The sequence below is a fragment of the Sus scrofa genome, chromosome 3 (assembly GCF_054392235.1).
Source record: "Sus scrofa isolate SSC_HxYL_T2T_F1_AM1 chromosome 3, Sscrofa_HxYL_maternal_Yorkshire_Landrace_v2.0, whole genome shotgun sequence".
In the NCBI taxonomy this organism is placed as follows: Eukaryota; Metazoa; Chordata; class Mammalia; order Artiodactyla; family Suidae; genus Sus; species Sus scrofa.
The window spans coordinates 61,111,601-61,133,884 of NC_139385.1; positions in this window are offsets into that span (position 1 = coordinate 61,111,601).

The window sequence follows — 22,284 nt, forward strand, 5'->3', positions numbered from 1 at the left end:
TGTTGCCGTGAGCTGTGGTGTAGGTCTCAGACCCGGCTTAGATCTTGAGTTGCTATTGCTGTGGTGTAGGCTAGCAGCTATATAGCTCTGATTCGACCTCTAGCCTGGGGAACTTCTATAGGCCCCTGGTGCTGCCCTGAAAAGCAAAAAAAAAAAAGAAAAGAAAAAGAAAAAAAGCAAAGGAAAAAGACAGATGAAGTCACATCATAAAGTTAAGCACAAGTTAGTGATAAAGAGAAAATTAGAAGAAAGTTAGCTTGCTAGGCGATCCTGAGGATGTATTTTGTCAAGGAACACGTCCTGTGGTTATAGATACACACATCAGAATGTTAGAACTTGAAGACTGCTTGCTATGAAATACAAAAATGACCAAACTTGAAGTTGTTTTTGATTATTAGCATTAAGGCAGAATTTATTTATTTTTATTTTTTTATTTTTTGTTTCTTTGCTTTTTAGGGCCACACCAGCAGCATACAGAGGTTCCCAGGCTAGGGGTCCAATCAGAGCTACAGCTGCTGGCCTACACCACAATCACAGCAAAGCCAGATTCAAGCCACATCTGTGACCTACACCACAGCTCAGGGCAATGCCGGATCCTTAACCCACTGAGCGAGGCCAGGGATGGAACCTGCAACCTAATGGTTACTTAGATTCGTTTCCAATGCACCATGACCAAACTCCCAGCAGAATTAATTTTAGTTGGGAGAAATTTTAAGAGAGCTCCTAAACTTTAGAAAAGCTAAGAGGATTTTACTCACATTTCCATTTTCAAATCTGCCTTTAGGTGAACATCACATATGAAACATTTCTGCAAGATGCAATAAGCCCTCAGTTAATCAGGATGCCCCAGAAAGGAGCTGTTCTGATGAATCAAAATTTCATTTTGGGTAAGGATTAACCAGAAAGCCCCTTTAGCTGGAACATGAGTCAAATTTTCAAAAATATGTATTGCAAGTTGATATTGCACCTTTAAAAAAATACAATCTAGTAAGTGAAACGAGGTTTTATTCTTTTTTTTTTTGTCTTTTTAGGGCCGCACCTGCGGCATATGGAAGCTGCCAGGCTAGGGGTTGAATCAGAGTTGTAGCCACTGGCCCACACCACAGCCACAGTAACTCAGGATCTGAGCAATGTGTGTGACCTACACCAGAGATCACAGCAACACTAGATCCTTAACTCACTGAACAAAGCCTATGTCCTCACAGATACTAGTCAGATTTGTTTCCTGGGAACTCCTAAAATGAGTCTTTTTGATGTGGTGGTTTCCACAATACCTGAGATTCCTCATTCTGAACACAAACCCTCATTTTATGGTGTGAAGTATACACAAGATTTGTTGGAGTTCAGACTAGGTCAAGGCCATGTGCTAAAATGACTTTTTAAAAACCTGGAACTCCAGCTCTGGTGCAGTGGAATAATGACCCAGCACTGTCTCTGCATTGGCTCAGGTTGCTACTCAGGCATGGGTTTGATCCCCTGCCTGGCACAGTAAGTTAAGGACCCTGAGTTGCTGCAGCATAGTTGGCAGCTGTAGCCTGGATTTGATCCGTGGCCCAGGAACCCCCATATGCCTCAGGAGAAGCCAAGAAAACAAAGTTAATAAAAATGTATTTGGGAGTTCCCCTCATGGTTCAGGGGTTAATGAACCTGACTAATATCCATGAGGATGCGGGTTCAATCCCTGGCCTAGCTCAGTGGGTTAAGGATCCGGCGTGGCTGTGAGCTGTGGTGTAGGGTCACAGATGTGGCTTGGATCTGGTGTTGCTGTGGCTGTGGTGTAGGCCAGCGGCTACAGCTCTGATTCGACCCCTAGCCTGGGAATCTCCATATGCTGCTGGTGCAGCCATTAAAAAAAAAAAAAAAAGAAAAAAGAAATGTATTTGTTTTTCTGAATTTACTACTCCTCTCCCCAAGTTGGAGTGCTGAGTAGTGAGATGTACAATTAGTGATGGTTCCAGTTACCAAAAGTCTAGTTATTCCATGTTTTACAGGCACATTTTAAAAGGGGAGACCTGTAGAGTGTAAAGTAATCCTCAGCTCAAGGAGTAGTGAATAGACTGTCGCTTTCATTAATCACACCCTTCACCAAAGAACAAATATGTTAATGAGAAGGTATGATGCTGCTCGTGGTGCACAGCTCACGGCAACACCAGATCCTTAACCCACTGAGTGAGGCCAGGGCTCGACCCTGTGTCCTCATGGATACTAGTCAGATTCGTTTCTGCTGAGCCACGACGGGAAATCCAATGTTTTGTTTTGTTTTTTTCCTAATGCCATGTGTATGTAGCTATTTATCCTGTAAGTTGCTATTAGTGCCAGAGTTCCTCATTCACTGTGTTCTCATCACTTGCAAAGTGCTTTTTCTGATTCTCACAACCCACCGAGGGAAGCCCAACATTATAGGAGAAGAAAAATTTAACTGCTTAGAACACAAATAACACACCACAAATAAACTTCTAAAAATGGAGCAATGTCTGTGTAATGAGTGATAGCCTTGGTTCCCATAAAAATTATAACCACTGTGTGTGTGAGAGTATATTTGCATAACAAGGCCTGGATGTTACAAAGAAAAGCAGCTTTGTTTTTTATGTATTTGTTTTTAAGTGTTTTTTTTTTAACATGCCAATGTCAAATAAATTGACAGTTTTTATTGGGATTGTCTTCCCATTGCTAACTTTTCAGATATTTACCAGGATAAGTGTGGTAAACTCCAGAATTTACTTTTCGTACTGAAGTTCACCGGTTACAATGAGACAGACAATTTCTATCGTGTAACAGAGGCATCTTTAGCTAAAACCTTCAAATGAAGCAGGGCCATGCTGTTTGCACATCTTGCTGATATTTTTAAAGAACTAAATTTGGCAGTGTCCGCCCCTGTGTTAGCCTGACTTAAAGTACAGTGTCAGGATTGAAACTGAAAGCTCAAGTTTGGCCTCAGCCTGCAAAACAAAGTACATTAGACTATTTAGAGACTTCAAAATACTATCCGACAAAGAATTCTGCTTTACTGGGTCTGACTTTTTTTAAAAAATTAGTATAGTTTTATGTTGTTCAAAACTGCTTTTGTAAAGTATCTCCTTCCCAGTGATAATTAAAACGGGCTGAGGTATTTGATCAGCCATCTCCAAAATTAACAACTATCAATTAAGAGCTAACAGCACTTCCATGATTACCATGAGATAAAAATTGCCATACTGGAGTGTCCGTCATGGCTCAGGGGTTAGCCAAACTGGCTAGCATCCATGTGGACAGAGGTTCGATCCCTGGCCTCGATCAGTGGGTTAAGGATCCAGCATTGCCGTGAGCTGTGGTATAGGTTGCAGATGCAGCTTGGATCCCAGGTTGCTGTGGCTGTGGTGTACACTGGTGGCTACAGCTCTGATTGGACCTCTGGCCTGGGAACCTCTATATGCTGAAGGTTTGGCCATAAAAAGGCAAAAAAAAAAAAAAAAAAAAAAAAAAAAACCCACCACCACCAATAACGAAAAAACTATTTCTCTATCAAGTTTCTGAAATAGCTTAATTGATGTGTATCCCAGACTGCCAAAAAACTGTTTTTAAAACTTTTACCTTTAGAAACATCCTGTCTTTGTTTTTATAATTGTTTTAATTTTATTAACCACACTAAAGAGGCCATAAAACTACACTTAGATCCATAAGCCCTGATTCCTAAACTCTGTATTCACATGACAGTGAATTTTTTGAGTAAATGCTATGGATTCGAATATGCAAATAAATATATGCTAACAAAAATACTGCATTTTTTGTTTTATGTATTTTTGAGTTCTACCTAAGATTCTATTTTAGGCTTCTGGGGAATTTCTTTTTTTTTGTCTTTGCCTTTTCTAGAGCCGCTCCTGTGGCATATGGAGGTTCCCAGGTTAGGGGTCTAATCGGAGCTGTTGCCGCTGGCCTACACCAGAGCCACAGCAATGCCAGATCCAAGCCTCGTCTGCAACCTACACCACAGCTCACGGCAATACCGGATCCTTAACCCACTGAGCAAGGCCAGGGATCGAACCTGCAACCTCATGGTTCCTAGTCGGATTCGTTAACCACTGAGCCACAGCGGGAACTCCATTTTTCTTTTCTTTTTTTTTTTTTTTTTGTCTTTTTATGGCCACACCCACAGCACATGGAAGTTCCCAGGCTAGGGGTCAAATCAGAGCTGCAGCTTCAAGCCTACACCACAGCCACAGCCACAAGGGATCCAAGCCACATCTGCAACCTACACCACAGCTCACAGCAATGCTGGATCCTTAAGCCACTGAGCAAGGCCAGGGAGCAAACCCACATCCTTATGGATACTAGTCGGGTTCGTCACTGCTGAGCCACAATGGGAACCCCCGGCGGGGAAATACTTTGAAAATCCCTAGACAAATTGATTTTTAAGGTTTTTTTCTTTTCCATTTCTAAAGACTCTGTTCCTCTATTTAAACTTTCATTTCTCAATTTTCCAAAAGTATTGAACAAGAGGATTGAAATAATCCAAATGGACATAAATCCAAAAGACACACACACTCTTGTCCCAGCTTTGGCTCCTCTAATGATCCCATTGTATTTTTCCATCACTCTCTGAATCAGATGTGCCAACTTTCTGATTATTCCATTTGTAAGTCCTCGTTTCTCTTCCCTCAAGCTGCTTTTGCTCTAGTTCACTGATCATTGATCCTTCTGCTGAGGGGTGGATAGAATAAACGATGAATAACGACAACAAAAAGGGAAAGGGGGTCATTTAGGGGAGTTTGTTAACTCTAAGAAGCTTTTAGTGGAGTAAATAGAATTATTAACTGGGACAATAGTTTAGTCATTCATGCTGCCCTATGAAATATTTATAGGATGTAAGATTCTGGAGACACCTCGTGTCACACAATGAAACACTCTGCTTGTGATGTTGTGCCCAGGCTACCTATTAGCTTTCTCTTGTTGCATAACAAAGTACCCCAAATATAGCACTTAGAGTGTCATGCATGTGTGACCTCAAATTTCCAGTGGGTCACAGCCTGGGTGTGAGGCTCTATCATGCTATTGTCTGGGGCTGCAGTCTCATCTGAAGGCTGTCCTGGAAGTTTTCGTCATGGCTTAGCAGAAACAAATCTGACTCGTATCCTTGAGGATGTGGGTTCAATTCCTGATCTCGCTCAGTGGGTTAAAGATCTGGCATTGCTATGAGCTGTGGTGTAGGTTGCAAATGTGGCTTGGATCCCAAGTTGCTGTGGCTGTGGTGTAGGCTGGCAGCTGCAGTTCCAGTTCAACCCCTAGCCTGGGAACTTCCATATGCCATGGGTGTGGCCCTAAAAAGCCAAAAACAAAAACAAAAACAAAAACAAACACAAAAAAACATATATATATATATATATCCATGAAGTCTGTCCTCGGGGAGCAGGCTCTGCCCCCACATTTTCATGATAATCCATGTGGTCACTGGCAGGATTCAGTCACATAGGCTGTTGGGTTGAGGGCCCCAGTCCCTCACTAGCTGTTGGCTGGAGGCCTCCCTCGATCCCTTCCCATAAGGACCACTCCTCAGTCAGCTCATAGCCTGGCAGCTGAGCTGACTCCCCTCAGCATGAGCAGGAGCAGATCATACAGAGTGCCTCCGCCTCAGGCTGCAGCCCTTTTATAACCTAATCTTTTTTTTTTTTTTTTTTTTTGTCTTTTTAGGTCTGTACCCCCAGCATATGGAGGTTCCCAGGCTAGGGGTCAAATCGGAGCTGTAGCTCCCAGCCTACACCACAGCCACAGCAACATGGGGTCCGAGCCGTGTCTGTGACCTACACCACAGCTCATGGCAATGCCAGATCCTTAACCCACTGAGTAAGGCCAGGGATTGAACCCGCATCCTCATGGATACTCATCGGGTTTGTTACCAATGAGCCACGACAAGAGGTCCATGTAACCTAATCTTAAACTTGACACCCTATCACTTGTTCCATAATCTCGTCATTGGGAGCAAGGGGCTGAGCCCAGTGCCCTCGCACAGGGGAGGCCCTTATACAAGGGCTTCAACACCAGGAGTACAGATCGCAGAGCTCATCTCAGGCCATCATGCTGCCCACCACAGCATGGGAGGCAGAATCAGCATCCCCTTTTTCCTGGCAAATCCAGCTGCTCCCTGCAGCCAGCAGCCTCCATGAGGCCAGACCACATAGTAAGTCCTCTGTGTGGCCAACATCACTCTGTTCTGAAATGAAAAGGAGACAACAGCTTCCCCATCCTTGTCTGGCCAGCATTTTGTCGCCATCTGAGTCAGAACACAGGGGTGGGGGGTGGAGGCACAGCCACTCTGGGATGAAAGACACCAAAAGCCTGATGGCAGGTCCCCCAAGGGCTGGTAGTGGCAAGTGAACCCTGTTCCGTGGAGACGGCAGGGCGGACCTCGAGAGGACCAGAGAGCTTCACTTGCTCTGTAAGCTGCGCTTGTCCCCACCTGTCAGACTGCCACCATGCCTTGCTGCATACAGAGTGACTTTTTAAGGTTAAAAGAATTCTTTCCCCAAATTGGGGAGGACATACAGCAGGTCTGCTGCTGCTGAGGCTTTGCTGCCTGGACTGGCTGCTGGGGCGGTTTCTGGAATTTGCTAATTGCTATGTGCCCGGGTTTCAGGGCCAGGCTTGCCTCAGCCGCTTCTGGAAGCAGCAGCGAGGGTGCCAAGGTCTCTGAGTGGCCCAGTCCCTGCCTTGCCCGTAGCTGCAGCTGCATGGAGAGCCACCTGGCTGAAGCCTGGTTACCTATCAGCTGCCACTGATAACAGAAAAAGCACCTGCACAATGGGGTTAAATAAGGGACAGCTGCCTGTGCAGAAAACATATCGACATGGAAAACCCATATGACGTGCTCACTCACACCCTGAAATGCTGAGTCAACAGGAAGAGGTGAAAATTGCAGTTTGGGGACAATGTGGAGGTGCTCTCCTGACCATGCCCATGGAGGGTGACATGGAGATGGGCACGGAGAGCTCGGGCTCTCCTCTCTTCATGTTGTAACTTGGAATGGAGACGGTTCCAGACTCGAGCCGACGGCAGATGGGTTCTTGCTCAGAGTTGGTTGCTGACTGAATCCAGCTACTGGGACCGCAAGCAGTGGCCAGAGCAGTTGATTCCCTGAGATTTCAGCTGCAGACTGCAGGAGGGTGGCGGGGGGGGAGTCACACAGGCAGCTATTTTAAGGTTGGTATACTAACTAAAGAGGCAGCAGTATTTTTAGCCCAAATTTATAAATGTTTATTACAACACAAGATAGGTGAGGAGAGCAAGTTGGTGTCTCCTTCTCTTCCACCTTAAGCCCTCTTTTTGAGTCTTTAGAAATGACTCCTGGCCTGGAATGCGATGGCTTCTGAAATATGATAATGAGCTGTTTAACATGCAAACACTTGGCAGCATCTCCTTAATCAGGTCCTCGATATGAAGCATCAGGGGTGTTAAAACTCTTCTCCAAAGCAGCTCTTAAAACATGCATTGTTGTTATTATTACTATTATTTATTTATTGCTTTTTAGGGCCCCACCTGCGGCACATGGAGGTTCCCAGGCTAGGGGTCCAATCGGAGCTGTAGCCACCAGCCTACACCATTAGCCACAGCAGCACCAAATGCAAGCCACGTCTTCAACCTACACCACAGCTCACAGCAACGCCAGATTCTTAACCCACTGAGCGAGGCCAGGGATCAAACCTGCAACCTCATGGTTCCTAGTTGGACTGGTTTCCGCTGCTCCATGATAGCAACTCTGCATTATTATTTTTTTTTTTATGGCTGTACACAAGGTATATGGAAGTTCCCAGGCCATGGATCAAACTGGTGCTTCCAGTGACTGGAGCTGCGGTCAGATTCCTCTTTGTTTTTTCTTTTTTTTTTTTTTTTTAGGGCCACACCTCTGGCATATGGAAGTTCCCAGGCCAGGGGTCAAATCAGAACTGCATCTGTGACCTGCGCCACTGATTGTGGCAATGCTGGATACTTAACCCACTGAGCAAGGTCAGGGATTGAACCCACATCCTCACAGAGACAGCATCAGGTCCTTAACCCGCTGAGCCACAATGGGATCTCCAGACATGCATATTTTTGACTTATAAGCCCCACCAGTGCATTGGAGACACCCAGCCCTCCTACTCCCGGATGGCGAGCTCAGGGGATGTGTCTTCCACTTGGAGTGAAGGTGGGCGGACACAAAGACAAGGACGAAGCTTTGGGGCAAACCAAGGAGAAAACTGAAGGACACACTGGTGACAGAGGGAATCAAGGCATCAGGGAGGCGGCCACAGAATGTGGACAGGCTGCTGGCATCCAGGTTGCTTCCTTTAGGCCCCAAATGATTCCTAAGTGTCTCATTTCCCATTTTCTGATTGCAAAATAGGAGTAATAAACAATAAATGCACAGAAATTTGTCGTTGAATCCAATTACACTCTTAAATGAGATGTGCTAAACTCTAAATTTTCAGGATTGACAAAATAAAGAATAAATTTTTGTAACAGACACCCCTAACTTGAATAATTTTAGGGTGTACTGTGTGATGACATGCTTACCTGTGTTGTGATCTTTTTATTTTTAGGGCTTCAACTGCAGAATATGGAGGTTCCCAGGCTAGGGGTCCAATCAGAGCTGCAGCTGCCGGCCTACATCACAGCCACAGCAACTTGGGATCTGAGCCACACCTGCGACATACACCACAGCTCATGGCAATGTCAGATCCTTAACCCACTGAGTGAGGCCAGGGATCAAACCCGCAACTTTATGGTTACTAGTTGGATTTGCTTCTGCTGCATTTCAACAGGAACTCTCTGTGTTGTGATCTACCCTGCCAGATGTCTTTTATTTCTAAGGATGTGTCTTTCCACGGAAACCCTTGGCTTTTGGACAGAGATCAATGGATCAATAGTTGACAGTTAATGGCACTTGCTCTACAAGCTACTGAAGTTAGATGTTTTGGTCCCTGGTGTAAAAGGAGGCATGGATAAGCGTGTACACGCAACCACTCTCACAGCCTAACGTTGTGCTATTTCCTGTGCCTCCCTCTGTGGCGTCGGGCACTCCCTGTCCATGACCTCTGGGTGGGTCAGAGGGCAGAGCACAGGGCAACATCTTGAACTCTGAGGCCACTCTGGACAAACCCAGTAGATTTGGACATCTGCATGGTGGCCCTCGGTTCTCAGGAAGGGAGGGAGGGTGGGAAGAGAGTGTGAGATGGGGAGTCAGGTTCATTAACCACTGAGCCACAACAGGAACTCCCTACAAAACAGATTCTAAAAGGACATTTTCCTATTTTCTCAGAGAATGTTTATCATGTGGGATGAAAGAGCACTTTATTTTTTCACAGCTTTACTGAGGTATAATTGACATTTTATAATGTCCCGTGCTCCTCCTGAGCATGGCCCCTGGGAAGAAAAGAACCCCCAGAGGTTCAAGGATTTGGCGATTAAAGAGGTCGTGAGCCTCCTTTCCTGGGGAAGAGTCCCGGGAGGCGCCAAGACCCTCGATCTGAGGCCGACTGAATGGAGCTTTAGATGTTTCTAGAAACTCCTGGGACCCAGAGGTTGGCTGGAGCAGCTGATTAGCCCCCAAAACAGAGGGTGGTATGGGCTCAAGCAGGACTCCATGGCAACGTGCCTTGACCGAGGAAGATGGACAGTCCTGAGTGCCAGCTGGGAGAGGCGAACCCCTCAAGCCAGGTCCCTATCCCTACCCGCGGCCCCTGCCTGTGCTCTGATGCTAAGTATGCAGATCAGTCTTATGAACAGTGTGTGTGCATGTCTGAAAGGACACTTGCTGTCATGAAGGTTAAGTTTGTCACCCAGGGGCCCATACCCTCCAAAGAGAATTAAATCCGGTTATAGACGAAGGAGGACGCCCTTGGGTTTCTGGATGCAGGTTTTTACCTCCTGTGCCTGTGAAGTCCTATGTGAAGCTATACTGACAAAGTCCCCAACTATATTTCCTTTTTTGTTTTTTTTTTGCCACCCACACAGTCCCCAGGCCAGGGATCAAACCTGTGCCACAGCCAGATCCTTAACCCACTGTGCCAAAAGGGAGATTCCTAAGGTCCCCAGCTTCCTAAAATAATACAAATAGATTTTTTTTTTTTTGGTCTTTTTAGGGCCGCACCTGCAGCATATGGAGGCTCCCCGGCTAGGAGTCCAATCAGAGCTGCAGCTGCCAGCCTACACCACCCCACAGCCACAGCCATGCAGGATCTGAGCCACATCTGCCACCTACACCACAGCTCATGGCAACACAGGATCCTTAACCCCTGAGCGAGCCCCCAGATTGAACTCGCATCTTCATGGATGCTAGTCGGGTTCATTAACCACTGAGCCACAACAGGAGCTCCCTACAAAACAAATTCTAAAGGGACATTTTCATATTTTCTCAGAGAATGCTTATCATGTGGGATGAAAGAGCATTTCATTTTTTCACAGCTGTATGGACATATAATTGACATTTTATAAAGGGCACCCATTTCAACTGTACAATTTGATACACCCAAGAAACCCTCCCCCACCAGGAGAAATGAAGGTAGTCATCAGACTAATCCTCACCATTTACCAGGGCTAGAAGCAAGACCACTAGTTCCTAATCCTCACCATTTACCAGGACCCCAGAGACCATTACCTTACAAGGACTATCGCCCTGTGTGGAAAAGGGTCTTTGCAGATGTGATTGAATTACAGATCCTGAGATGGCAGCTGACCCTGGATTATTCAAACGGGCCTCATTTCATCACATGTAATCTTGCAAGAGGGAGGAGCTTGGAGAACAGACAGGAGGTGAGGCTGTAGATGGAAGCAGAGTCAGAGCACGCTGGATGCTGGCTCTAAGGAGGGAAGAAGGGAGGTACTAGGAGCCAGGGAGGGCAGAGCCTGAAGCTTGAGATGCTAGAAAAGGCCAGGAAACAGAATCTGTCCTGGAGTGACCAGAGGGAACTTGGCCTGGCTGATGCTGGGCTTTCAGCCCCATAATACTCATTTTACCTCTGGTCTCCAGAACTGTAGGAGAAAACATTTCTGTCTTAAGCCACTAAATTCATGGTAATTATTGCAGCATCCACGGGAAACTAAGACGGGTATCTTTTGACTCATCCGAACTCACAATTTCATAGCCCTTAGGTTGGATCTGAAGGCAGAATTGACCAAAGATGTGAATTTAAGGTCCAGGCTGGGCGGCCTCTTTAAGCTCCAAGGCGGCCTCTGACATGACCTGATTACCAGACCAACCAGTGCCTCCCTTTCCTGGAATTTCCACCTTTCAAGGAATCTACCTTTCAAGTCTGTTTTTAAAAATTAGATGTCAGGAGAAGATCATTGCGACCAATGGGAAAGGTGGGTCTTATTTAACAAATGGTGTTGGGGTAAGTGTTTCTGGAGGAAATTGACTTAGATCTGGGCTGTTGTTTCCATCTGGGTCCTTCCTCCCTTCTTCTGAAAGGAAACTCCCCTGAGCTGTGGCCAGACACCTCAGTCAATGCCTAGCCGTGCTCCTACCTCCCTGGCAGGTGGGTGTGAATCATGCAACTTCCGGCACAGCCTTGATAAAGAGATGGGCACACTCTTTATTTTCCATCCTGCCCACACACTGGAGCTCAGACTTGTTGGTGACAAACCGAGTGGCCATGAGGAGAAGAGAAGAGAAGAGCCTGGGGCGGGCCTGGTGACACAGTGACCACAGAGAGGGACCCTGGGTCCCTGGATGACCTTGTGGAGCTGAGCTTCCTATCCTGACCTGCCCTGGGCCCTCGACAACCTTGGCCACCGTCTACTTTCTTAAGTAATTACTGAATGAAAGATTGAATGAATAATTGAATATTCAAAACGGAGGCCAAAGACAAAAGCTAGAAGTGATTCATAGGAGAGGAGACATGATAGCCTGTGAACATGTGAAAGAAAGTCCAGTTTGCTCCTAGTAAGAAAAAGCCAATTAAAATAGCATTCTTAACCTCTTGGATTGGTAAATAATTGATAAAAATTGATAAAAACAGTGAGCTTCAAGAAAATAAGCGAAGGGAGTTCCCGTGGTGGCGCAGTGGTTAGCGAATCCGACTAGGAACCATGAGGTTGCGGGTTCAATCCCTGGCCTTGCTCAGGGGGTTAAGGATCCAGCGTTGCCATGAGCTGTGGTGTAGGTCGCAGACACGGCTTGGATCCTGCGTTGCTGTGGCTCTGGGATAGGCTGGCGGCTACAGCTCTGATTCTACCCCTAGCCTGGGAACCTCCATGTGCTGCGAGAGAAATGGCAAAAAGACAAAAAAAAAGAAAAAGAAAAGAAAAGAAAAAGAAAAGAAAAGAAAAGAAAAGAAGTGAGGAAAGGATGCAAATAAAATCATACAGAAAAGGAAATACATATTGAAAACAACAAGCCAATATTTCTGTATATTAATTGACAGTGGGAGTTCCTGTTGTGGCTCAGTGGAAATGAATCTGACTAGTATCCATGAGGATGCGGGTTTGATCTCTGGCCTCACTCAGTGGGTCAGGGATCTGACATTGCCATGAACTGTGGTATAGGTCGTGGACATGGCTCAGATCCCGCGTTGCTGCCCCAGCCTGGGAACTTCCATATGCCTTGGGTGTGGCCCTAAAGAAAAGCAAAAGAAAAAAGAAAAAAATTGCAATGTTGCCAATATTAAGGTGAAATGTGTACCTTCCAAGTGTTGAGATGATGAAAATGGTACAACCCTGTGGAGAGGCCATAAAATGGTTTGTTGCTAGCCTTTGACAATCTGTTCTAATGAAATGACTCAAAATACAGCAAAGGCTATAGACATAAAGATATTTATTGCAATCACTAGTAACAACAAAATTAGAATCAAGATGCTCAACAAAAAATGAGATAGTTATCATATAACCACTCAGTGAAGGAGTACCAGCCTTTAAAATGATACTGAGGGGAATTCCCATTGTGGTGCAGCAGAAATGAAACTTACCAGTACCCATGAGGATGTGGGTTTGATCCCTGGCCTTGCTCAGTGGGTGGGGGATCCGGAGTTGCTATGAGCTGTGGTGTAGGTTGCAGACATGACTCGAATCTCATGTTACTGTGGTGTAGGCTGGCAGCTGTAGCTCCAATTCGACCCCTGGCCTGGGAACTTCCATTTGCCACAGGTGCAGCTCAAAAAAGCAAAATAAATAAATAAAATAAAATAATACTAGGAAAGCCACAGCAAATGACAAGAAGATTGATAGTTTTTTAAATGGGAAAAGCAAGATTCATAACTGTATATACATGAATTTCACTGTTCCACTTTCTGGGCCTACATTGTCAGGCCCAGCTCTGTTTTTTCAGCATAATCCTGAATTTCAGAATGTCATCTCTACCGGCGTAGGCTTTATCCCTTCTCCAATAAATCTTCCACACTTCTGCCAAATCAATTCATTCACTGTTTATTCAACAAATATTTGTTGAGGGCTGGTTACTAGCCAGGAAGAGCTGCAGAATCACAGGACATACCACTCAACCCAGTAAAGGGCCTTGATCGCCCAGAACTTATGTTCAGGTAGGGGAGACACACAGCAAACATAAGGCAATAAAATACACTGTGTTGGAGGTGGTTAGTGCTGAGAGAATAACGCACTGACTGTTGGGGGCTGGCTGTGGGAGGGGGCTGGATGCAAAATAATAATAATAATTATTATTATTATTATTGTTATTACTATGGCCACTCTTGAGGTGTGCGAAAATTCCTAGGTCAGGGATTTAACCCTAGACACAGCAGTGACATGAGCCACAGCTTGGGATAATACCAGATCCTTAACCCACTGAGCAAGGCCAGGGATCGAACACGCATCCTCATAGACACTGCCAGGTTCGTAATGGCTTACTAAGCCACTGAGCCACAATAGCAGCTCCTCATTACATGTTGGTGGATTGAAGTACTCAAGGACTAAGAAGGCAAATATCCCCAAATGATAGGACCTGTGTTCCGGTAAAGGACTTCTGATCATTTCCTCTGCATCTTTGAGAAATTCTGTCGTTGAGTTATACTGGTTGAACAACTCAAAAATTGTGGCAGTGCATTATTTTCCTTTTCTTCAAAATTAGCTGCAGAAACATCAACTATAAAAATATCACATGGGAGGTTCCTGTTACAGCACAGCAGAAAGGAACCTGACTAGTATCCATGAAGATGCGGGTTCGATCCTGACCTCACTCAGTGGGTTGGGGATCCAGCGGTTGCTGTGAGCTGTGGTGTACGTTGCAGACATGGCTCGAATCTCACGTTACTGTGGTGTAGGCTGGCAGCTGTAGCTCCAATTCGACCCCTAGCCTGGGAACTTCCATATGCTACAGGTGCAGCCCTAAAAAGGAAAAAAAAAAAATCACATAAATGTTGGGTTTTCAGTTTACATGAACTGCTCGTGATGCTCCGTCCTGAGCGTCAGCTGTTATCATCTTCCTACCTTTGCTTACACATTTGTGATTTAACTTCTTATTGCATTTGAAACAAGCCAGTTCACAGATGAATCCAAAATGACAGCAGTGCATTTACTGCCAGGCGAGAACTACTTCTGAGCAAGGCCAAGAGATGCGAAGCTTGGTTCCCAGCCCAGCTCTGGAGGGCAGGGCTGCCCTGCATTCTGGGCACATGGTAAAAAGCAGCTGGTGGGGCCAGGTCTGGGGAAAAGTTGGGGTGAGAAAGTCCCAAAGGAAATGGGCAGAACTTCCCGATGTCTAGCCCAACATGGGGAGAGCAGGCATTCCTGGCTCACATTCTTGCCTCTAGGGACCCAGACACTTCTCAGCATCCCTGTTTCTTTCTTATAGCCAGGGATAATAAAACTATGTCACAGGGTTTAGTGTGTATGTCAGGATGGTGAAACTTGGGAGCACACATGTGTCTCCAATGCTGGGCACTCAGTGAGTGTTAAATGCCCCCTTTTTTTTTGTCTTTTTTTGGGGCCACACCAGCAACATATGGAGGTTCCCAGGCTAGGGGTCTAATTGAAGCTACAGCTACCGGCCTACACTACAGCCACAGCAACATGGGATCCGAGCCGCGTCTGCAACCTACACCACAGCTCATGGCAACACCAGATCCTTAACCCACTGAGCAAGGCCAGGGATGGAACCCGCAACCTCACGGTTCCTAGTCAGATTCGTTTCCGCTGTGCCAAGACAGACACTCCTAAATGCCCTTCTTTTTGCTGAAATAGGATAACATCGGGGATGTTATTGATCCAATAAATCCACACGCTGAGGTGGCTTGTAAAGACTTTGTGGAAATCTGAGATGCCCTACCTCTTACCCTGGTTCTCAAATAACCAGGCTAGATATTTATACCATAGCTGAGGCTGAGCCGGGGCTGTAGGCACTGGAAGTGTGTTTCCATAGCAGCCCTTCAGGGAGAAGCAAGCTGGGGGCGGGGGGGGGCATGCCCCCCACGGCCAGGTCAGCAGCTGGAGAGGCAGGTCCCACCCTGTGCCTCAGGCTCTGCCCGATTATCTAGTTGGCACAGGGCCTGAGGGTGCCTATCGAGGGCTCCCGCCCCCTCAACACACAGGCAGCTCCTGCTGAGTCAGGCTCGCTGACCAGCCTCACACAAAGCCTCCAGTTCATGGTGACTCTAGCACGGCTATTTTCACCCATCCTGTGTGATTACAGCAACGCCACAGTGACACTGGCAAACATGTGACAGGGGGTGAAACAAAGCATTCCTGGAAGCCAGCATGGCAGCAGGACTGTCACTGTCTCCCAGCTTCCTCTCCTCTCCCCTGACACCTAAGAAGTCCCCAGCACTGGGGGTGGGCGTAGGGGACTCCAGAAGACACCCTCCTTTGAATTTTACCCCTGGCACTTTCTGCCCATCATCTCGCCTGCTCCTCATCCTGCCCCTTCCATGCATTCTTCAATGGGGGGTGTCACTCTATGCGGGACAGTGTATACCTTAGTGGGTCCTGGAGGGACGACCATCAGATCTTTAAGGATTTGAAATGTCAGCTCCCCCCATTCATCTGTTTTAGCCATGTTGACATAAGGCTGCCTGAAAATTGCCTTTGAATCTTGTTCAAACATCCGAACCCTCCAGCTCATCATTTCTGGTGCCCGAGAGATGTCGGCAAACGGTGCCAATCAGATTCCCTGGGTGGTCGATTCCTCTGCACCCCGTCCTTTGCTAGGAATCTGCCTCAAGCTCCATACACAGAAAGAACCAAATCTTTGTCCAAAAATTCCAGGGTGTGTGAGCGCAGGAAAAGAGGTGGGGGGAGGTATCTGCTGATGACGAAATCGGCATTCCTCAGAGATGGAAGGTACTGTCTATTCAGTAGATGCCAGACGCCTGAGGTCATCCACTGTAAGTGGAGACAGCTGGGGTGTGGAAGGAGGAGGAGGGTAATTGGCTAAATTAAAATTTAGATCAGAGTTAACACAGCCACATGTGTGAACCTCACAATGCAGTCTTAAATGAGCTAAGGCTCTTGGGGATCAAAATCCTGTCTGTGCAGTATCTGCATTTCTCTATGCAGCCCCATCCTCACCATTCTGGGCCCTCCACCTCTGGTACCTGGATGGACTGATCCACCTCTCCCCCGGCGGGACCCCATCAGGCAGGGCACCCGCACCTGAGCAGACAGCGGAATCCCGATGAGGGGGTTCTTCATAAAGCACAGACTATCAGGCCCACCCCCAGAGCATTGTCATCAAATGCGCTGGGGACACACGTTTCTAACACCTCCCAGGTGGTGTCGATGCTGCTGGTCCGCGGACCACACTTTGAGAACCACTGGTGTATGTAACACAAGCGGTGAGTTCTCCCTAATTTCTATAAATCCAGTAGAGCTCGCTTCAGGGTGGGAAAGGAATTGCTTTGGCATTCAGCGGAGTCCCAGCTCTGCCGATTATCAGCGGTGTGAACCTGGACAAATCCTTTAACCCCCAGGAACCTGGTACTTACTCACCGCACGTGGGCATGAAACTCCCCTGCAGAGTGGCTGCGAGGATTCAGAGTCCACGGAGGCCCCATGGGCATTAGCTCAGAGGCTCTTTGCCCCCCAGACCTTGTACTTAAGCCTTGACTGGATTTAACCAAGTCTTCCAAACCCTCACTCCTAAGCCTGAGTCAGTGCTCAACAAACAGGCATCTGTTTCTGGGACATCTTGGCTGACTTATTTAGAGTAATATCGCCTTTTTGCTTTGGTTCCTATTTGACCTGACCAGCAAGTAATATAAGATTTTGCTTGCTGTAATCACCACGGGCTGTTTATAAGTGGGGTTTAGAGGAGATGGAACTGCCAATCACATTCAAGTCCAAACTTGACAACGCAGGGCTACATGCATGTGAGGGGTTGAGGACCATTGCTAGAACTCTGCCCTGGCTTTGCTGGGGTGGGGAGAGAAAGAGAGAGGGGAGGAGGGGGGGATATTTACCCAAACCCACCAGTACAGGGCCTGGGATCACAGTACAGACACAGGGAGAATTTCATATCAAAATGTCACCTGTGAAAACTTTGGTCTGACCGTTCTCAACACTCCTGGCTGGCAAGTGTAACCACATCTCTGCAATGTGTCCAGTGGATTCTGGCATGTGCTGGCCTTGCACAAAACTCTGTGGGAGCCTGGTGAGCAGCCCTTGGAGGAAGCCTCCCCCAGACAACTCCCTCCTGGGATCGTTCCCATGAGAAAACTGGGACCAGGCCAGTGATGAGTCAACGGCCATGACTGAGAGCAGAGGCTCGGGAAGGGGACTGACCCCCTCCTAGTGGTCCTGTGAGCTCAGTCACTCCATGTCCCATTTGGCTAAACAAATGAGTTTTTAAAAATACTATTCAAATTCTTACCTAGCTTCACTCACAACTCAGTTGACATGATAACAGCAACATTATTCACCAAAGCCACGAGGAGGAAGCACCCCGGGTGTCCCACCACCGGGGAAGGATAAACAAAATGTGGTCTAAAGACACGGGGGAGGGTTAGCCTTGAAAAGGAAGGACATACATCCGACACCTGCTCCAACCTGGAGGCACTTAGGCTCAGTGAGAGAAGCCGGACACAGAAGGACAAGAACTGTGTGTTTCCCCTTAGATGAGGCGCTTAGAGGAGTCAGATAGTAGATGGTGGGGCCAGGGGCTGGGGGGGCGGGCTTGGAGATTTAGTTTTTAGGGGACAGAATTGCAGTTTGGGAAGATAAGAAAGCTCTGGATGTGGATGGTTTTATTGGTCACATAACAATGTCAATGCTCTAATTGACATGGACCCCTACATTCCAAAAATGGTTACAATGGTAAACTTTCTGTTACATGTATCTTAACACCAAATAAATAAACACATAAATAAACCACAACAACCAACTCAGTGAGTTCAGCGCAGGGCAAGGGCTGTCACTAGATGGATTCGGAGAAGGAGTGAAGACTGGCTCCAAGAGCCTCTAAGTTAGTTTTCCAACACGAGGGTTAATCCATCGTGCTGTCTGTCCGGAGGCTGCCCAGACCCCTTTAAAGCCATGCCTCGAACAAGCAGCAGAAGGGAATAAGCTACACAAGGAAACAATACCGCTCTGACGAAGCCCATGGGCTCATCATAAAGGTATGTCAAATAAGAGCCCAGAATTTTCTCCATTGTCCATGAAACAGAAGGACGCTCTTGAACAGCGGTGGGGACATCACGGTTTGTTTTCCCCAGGCAGGTCTGCAGGGCTTTTCTGTCCTTCACCAGCAGATTCTCTTCCCCCATCATTGAAATCTGTAGGGAGTCTTTTTGTTCTAGAACCTGACTTTTCCTGACAAATTCATTTTGCCAAAGCAGTGGAGGGAGGGGCATGCCCAGCTTCCCCCTGAGCTCCCTCATCAGGCAGAGGCGCTGGGGAGGGGAGAAGGGGGCTCACTATCCTTCCCGCATTTCTCAGCCATCATTTCTGGTCGCCACAGCCCTGTCTGCAGGCTCTCCTCTTACAGTGCCCTTCCTGACTTGGACAAATCTAGGCACAAAAGAAAGCACATGGAGGAGGAGTTCCTGTTGTGATGCAGCGGAAACAAATCTGACTAGGAACCATGAGGTTAGGGTTCGATCCCTGGCCTCGCTCAGGGGGTTAAGGATCCGGCATTGCCCTGAGCTGTGGTGTAGGTCGCAGATGTGGCTCGGATCCTGCGTTGCTGTGGCTGTGGTGTAGGCCGGCGGCAACAGCTCCGATTCAACCCCTAGCCTGCGAACCTCCATATGCCATGGTTGCGGCCCTAAAAAGGACAAAAGCCAAAAAAAAAAAAAGAAAAGAAAGCACATGGAGACGCCAAACTCCAACTAGTATCCATAGGGATACAGGTTGGATCCCTGGCCTCGCTCAGTCAGTTAAGGAAACAGTGTTGCCGTGAGATGTGGTGTAGGTCACAGACGCAGCTCAGACATGGCATTGCTGTGGCTGTGGCTGTGGCTGGCAGCCACAGCTCCAATTCAGCCCCTAGCCTGGGAACCTCCCTATGCCACAAGGTGCGGCTCTAATAAGCAAAGAACAAAAGAAAAACAAAAACACCTGTATCAAACATCATACTTAGTCGTGAAATGACATCAATATTCCTTTAAAATCAGGAAGACACAAGAGTTTTTACGAAAGCTTTTTCTAATCTCCGTTGCGCTAGAAGACCTAGTCGGTGCAGTAAGAAAAACAAGCAGAATAAGGACTTGAAAATACCATACTTGAGGTCTTTCGGTGTTTTCCTCTAAGAGACTAGTAAAAAGATCAGTTACCATGGTTTACTCAGTTTAATGACCCTTAAGACTTAGTGATTGTCTCACTTGTGACAGAAAATGATGGAAGAGAGTATGAGAAAAAGAAATGTATGTATGACTGAGTCACTTTGCTGTACAGAAGAAATTGGCACAACATTGTAAATCAACTGTAATAAAAAATGTTTTTAAATAGAAAAAGAAAAAAGACTTGGTGATCGTTGAAAGGAAAAAAGATTCTAGCCCTCAGGGAGCTTGTAATCATGAATGATTGCAAAGGAAATCCAGCGAATGAGAGCCTCAAGTAGAAAACAAAACTAATAAAAACTAAACATAGGCAGGATACCGGTTATCATACCATTCATTGTATCTACCATCTGTTTTGTCAAATAGTATCACAAGTTAACTCTTCACATTGGCCCTGGAAGCTAAGCATTTTTACCACCTTTTATGTATTAGAAAACGAAGACTTGGCAAAGTAATGCTTACCGGACCTCCAAGAAAGTTCATCTCTCAGGCCCCGTCATAGGGATGCTGGGGTGTCCACACAGCACTGGTGGGTGGGGGTGGGTGGGTGTTCATCACCCACTCGGTCCCCAACGCAGGTGACATACAGCACTGACTAGCTCTCCAGGAGGGCGGGTACCCAGGCTGCCTTCCTCCTCCCGCTTAGGTCACTCCCCGTCCCCTGCATTCCCAGGTGACTTCTATCTGGTGCGATATTCCCATCCAGTTTACTGAGGCAAACTCAAGCCTTAATCTCCCTGGGCCCTCCCTTTTGATTCCCAAGAATCTTTGCTGAAACAAAAGCTGGTGCTTGCAAATCAGGAGCTGCAGCTTTCAGAGGGTTGCCTCCAGAACATTTGAGAGATCAAAAAATTACATTGGCCATTTCTCTCCTCTTTCAGGTCCTGCTGCACCCATCTTAAAGGCTAATTTTCCTCCAGGAAATTTGAAGTTCTCTAAATGAAACTTGGAGCAATGTGCATACAAGGAATTTTAAGAAGGAAAAACACAATGATTAATATTCCGATATGTGTCACCTTACACCACACACAGCAAGATATGCTTTCTCCTCAAAATAAATCATGTTAAAGCGTTATCTCCTGCCACACCATCCCAGGTGCTCTGCTCCACAAGGGGAAGGATCCAGACCCAGCAGCTTCTCCATCTGTCTTTCTAGACCTTACCTCCCAGTGGGCGCCACAGACCAGAAGCCAAATAATGCAATAATTATTTAATGACTTTTTTTTTTGCTTTTTTGGAGGCTGCACTTGTGGCATATAGATGTTCTATATGGCTAGGGGTCAAATTGGAGCTGCAGCTGCAGGCCTATGCCACAGCCACAGCCATGCCAGATCCAAGGTGTGTCCATGGGTCGCTGCAATGCTTGATCCTTAACCCACTGATCGTGGCCAGGGATTGAACCTGCACCCTCATGGATACCAGTCGGGTTCATAACCCACTGAACCACAGTGAGAACACTCTAATGACATTTATAAAACATGCTTCAAATATTTAGGGAATGTGTGACACTGGGGGGAGGGGAGGCTTTCCCAGATTTTTTGAATTTTTTTTCCTGGACTTTTTGGGATTGAACTCAGATCTCAGAGAAGAGAGGAAGTTAGGATGGAGAGAAGGGCAAGGAAAGAATTTCCTGTCTACCAGTACTTTCTGATGCATGATCTTAAGGGCTGGATAGTGCTTCTACGTAATTTACTGGATCATTTTCTTATGGTTGCCAATTTATGTATGTATGGATGGCCATGCCCATGGCATGCAGAAGTTCCCAGGCCAGGGATCCAACCTGAGCCACAGCAGTGAAAACTCCAGATCCTTAACCCACTGAACCACAGTGGGAACGCCTTATCGCTGCCACTTTAAACCCTTTCCTTTTCCCCTTCTATTATCGACCCTGTTCTAAGGTATATACATCTCCGAGAACACACATATTTATTTCCTCAGGATACATTTTGGGAGAGGAACTGTCTTGGCTGAGGGGACTCAAAAGTTAGGATGTTTGGATTTCCCATCATGGCTCAGCAGAAGCAAATATGACTAGCATCCATGAGGACACAGGTTCTATCCCTGGCTTTACTCAGTGGGTTAAGGATCCAGCGTTGCTGTGAGCTGTGGTGTAGGTCGCAGATGAGGCTCAGATCCCGAGTTGCTGTGGCTGTGGTGTAGGCCGGCAGCTGCAGCTCTGATTGGACCCCTAGTCTGGGAACCTCCCCATATGCCCACAGGTGGAGCCCTAAAAAGATATTTAAAAAAAAAGTTAGGGTGTTTGAAACATATTGTTAAGAGAAGCTCCAGGAAATGTGTGCAGCTTACATCACACAGGGAGGGGGAAATCAATTTCTACGTTTCTGACAATATCTCTAAAAATCTTGACAATTTTATAGTTGGACACATGGTATACATTTGTTTTATTTTATATTACGTGTTTTATTTCAGATGAATGTTGAGGTGTATTCACATGTCTAGGAGTTATTTACGTTTCCCCTTTAATTCATTGAAGACTCATATTCTTTGCCTATTTTTTATAATACGGTGTTCCTTTTTTGATTAAGTTTTAGGAGCGCTCATATATTAAGGCCATTAATCTTTTCCAGCACATTATCGTTGGCTTTTTACTTTT